Source organism: Atta cephalotes, assembly GCF_000143395.1.
Source record: "Atta cephalotes unplaced genomic scaffold scaffold00001, whole genome shotgun sequence".
Classification (NCBI taxonomy): Eukaryota; Metazoa; Arthropoda; class Insecta; order Hymenoptera; family Formicidae; genus Atta; species Atta cephalotes.
Genome location: NW_012130065.1, coordinates 13,007,551 through 13,011,530, shown reverse-complemented (window position 1 = coordinate 13,011,530; position 3,980 = coordinate 13,007,551).

Here is a 3,980-nt window from a genome sequence, read left to right as displayed (position 1 = left end):
TTCTTTATTCATTTGTAATCTATGTATTATGTATAGCATATTATAAATAAAAATAATACAAAATCCAAAAATATTTTTATGATAGGTAAAAGATTTACTTAACCATAAAACATTTATTAATTTTCATATTATTATACGTATATTTTTATTTTATTTATTTTTATTTATAATAATATATTATACATACTAATCAGTTTGTAATAAATAAATAATTTTATATATATTTAAAAATAATTAATATTATAGCACAAATAAAAATAAAATGTTTTTCGTAATTTTTTCTTTTCTGTCATAATATTAATTAGATTAATTAGATACATATAAAATATTTATTAAAATATTTATTAAAATATTGTTTTTTTGATTTTGTTATCATATATACATGTATAGTAGATATACAGTTAAATATTTTGTTATGTTAAATATTTTGTTATGTTAAATATTTTATTATGTCTCCCAACATCTAATATCTTTTTAATCACACAAAATTATTACAATTTCGATAAGTTTATATTTCATGTTAGACATGCAAATTCCTACATGCACTTGAAAAATGCTTTTGTGAAAATAAAAATTGAAATATGTAAGCCGAATGGAAGAAGAAAGTAAGGAGTCAGACACAACGGCCAGTATTCATAGTCAGATCTTATATTCAAGACCGTCTTAAGTACAATTTTAAGAAGTCAAACCAATCAGAAGGCCGCATTAGCGACTTAAGACATTACTTAAGACGGTCTTAAAATAAGAATCGACTATGAATACCAGCCATATCCAAAATAAGGAATAAGAAACAAGGAATAATAAATTTCAACCAATCAGAAACTATGGATTATGATACATAGTCAAGTCGACACAGTAGTATCTATCTTTATTATTTATAGAATACAAAGAAAGATAAAATGATATTTGTGTCGATTTGTATCATTAAATGAAAAGCACTCTGTGTTCCTCTGTATCCAGTTTTTAGTAGATTGAAATCTGTTATACCTTGTTTATTCCTTGTTCCATTTGTGTTTGAACCCTAACAGAAACAAAGCTTTTATATATCTTAATAGCATAATTATTATTGGAATAATATTAGTCCAATATTAGTCTAATATTGACTCAATATATCTCCATGTTTAATTAATGTGTCATTACTAAATTATTATTAAAGTATAGGAGGTAAAAATTGACAACAAAACATTCCCCCCCCCCCCAAAAAAAATAAGTCACAATAATCACGGATAAATTGAAACGTTATCGTAAAATTATCAAAAGATGACAATGATATTACATTGACTGCTTTCCTTATAGGAAGTATCGAATGTCCATTCTGACCTTCTTGATATGCAATGAATAACAAAAATAAAACGACATTTATATCGATTGTGTTTCCTAAAAGAAAAGCAACGATTATTATCTTTATCTGTAAATGTTCATAACAGTGTCAAAGTGCAATTTCACAACTTCATAATGATATCACACCTGCGATATCATATCTGTTACAAAATGAACATTGATACGTTATCAATTTTAAATTTATTTTATTATTTATTATAAATAAATTTTATTAAATTTATTTATGTCGCATACAATATATACTCCAACATATTTCAATATGTTTCTACCATAACTCCTACCACTCCAACGTATTCATTGGAGTAAGAGCATGTTGAAGCACGTCAAAACATATTGGAGCATAAGACAGACTTCGTGTCTGTCATGATATTCTGATTTTATTTTGCTTTTCTTCATTATTTTGCTAAAGAGGATAAAATGTATAAATGCTTCTTTTATATTTTGTTGTTTCAATTTTCGCCTTCTAAAAGTTTCGTTTATGTTTCTATCATCTCCAGCTCTTATGTTCGACTTATAATCCAATTTTTATTTTCATCAAGGATACGCTTTGAAGCGTTTGTAGCATCGTTGATCGTACCTTTGGTGAAAATAAAAATTGGAGCGTTTTTTAATTGGTCAGTAAAATTCTTTCTTCTAATTGGTTCATCAAATGCTTCAAAGCTTTTGTAGCGAGACTTTGGCTGCGTTTCGTTTTACGCATGATGCGCATGCTGCATTATTTATCCTTGTTATTCACCGAATGTTAAACAAGAATAAATGATGCATCATGCGCATCATGCGTGAAACGGAACGCAGCCTTTGACACAGCCCAAGATGGCACCATCTTTCACTGGCGGGAAATACATGCATCTCAAAATATCAGCGGCATCGAAGATCATTATTGCTTCTGTTAGATCATTCCATTCATTATTTATCGTACGTTTCATAAACAAGAATGTTTCAAGCGCATGAAAAAAACTTGGCCCAGTGCAATTATATCGCTCTTAATACACACTTTAATCCACATATCAGTTACGTACCTTTTGACATACGATGATCGTTCACTTGCAGCCCAGCCGACAATGATTATTCATTACCCTCTGTCTCAGCTAGCCATGCCATTCCGGTTTCCTACATCATTCCTACATCCTTTCAGTTTGTCTCAACATCTGCTCCATTTGAATATTTGCATTTCAACAAATCTACGTGATTTCTATGCGAAAATTCGGGAAAGATACCGCGCACGCGAACACAACCGCGACGGCTTGGATCACCATTCGAGAATCGCAAGCGGCCGGCCGATTCGATAGTATCGAACTTCATCCAACTCGGCGACAATTTCACTCAACACTGCGCATAATTATTGAATTGACGTAGATATGCAGCGTACTTCACGTTATATGTTTGTCAGTGAATTAGAATTGATCAGAATGATTAGAATTACTCGGTGAACGGGGGACCTTTTGTTTCTTCTCGAGAAATCCGGAATTATCTTAGATATTGTACGCGGAAGTATTGCTCTTATGATCAGCCGATGGACCAACACGCGAAGAAAAATCGTGTATTCGAGGTACGTGGCACTTTGAGGTTATGGTGGCCGGGCTATGAGCAGCTGTCAGGCAACTGTGCGAGCGAAGAGGAATCTGCTCCTTTGTTGAAACGAAGATAAAAATTTACTTCTATAAATTAAGCGTCCTAAAAGCACGGTTGTCTAATGAGGATTTGCAGACGAAATCACAAAATGTGTTTATATATCGTGCGACTTTTAGGATTCGCTACGCAGAGGTTATACATTTTTCATAATGCGAACATTTCAATGCAAAAACTAATCGCGATGTTTTAAGTGCATTAAAAATAAATTGAAGTATTATATAGAGTTTTTTGAAATATTAGATATTGGAAGGATCTTTTTCCTGACGAAACTGAAGTAAAACAATGGATCAATAGTTAATGGAAATATGACGATAAATAGTATTGCATAATTTAAAATTTTAGCCGTCCAGCAAACGAGAATGAATTGAAATGAATTGAAATGAATTCAGATTTTTAGAAATATTGATTCACGAATATTAAAATGAATGCTTTTCAATCCTGAATGAATTTTTATTCGTTTATAGGAATTGCATGAAGCATATCTCTATGCTTTTCAATCTAAAAATAATATTAGCTTTTTCTATGCACACACAACACACACATTGTGAATACTGTTCAATTCAAAATTTTGAATAGGAAATGCAGTTTTTCAATCCAATTGCATCCAATTGAATCTAATTAAATCCAATTGAATCCAATTAAATCCAAAAAAAGTATTTACTATTTAAAAATACGCATTCGGATAGAAAAAAATTTTAATCTATTTTAATCCATTCTCGTTTACTGGGCGATTTTAGCAAAATATTAGGTAACTTTGATGATAAATTTAGGGGAAATAATCGAATATATTTAAAATATTGTAAGAGACAATTAAATCGAAAATCTATTCCTTACTTTTATGAATCTTTTTATTTGCAAATAACTTTTTATTTATTTGTTATGATGCGTAACTATTATCAAATATTTTCTAACAAGAAATGTAGATGACACAGTGTGATAATAAATCATCTTTATTGTTTGGCAATTAAATTAAACAAAGCTGAAATGATCATTATATTAAGGACATA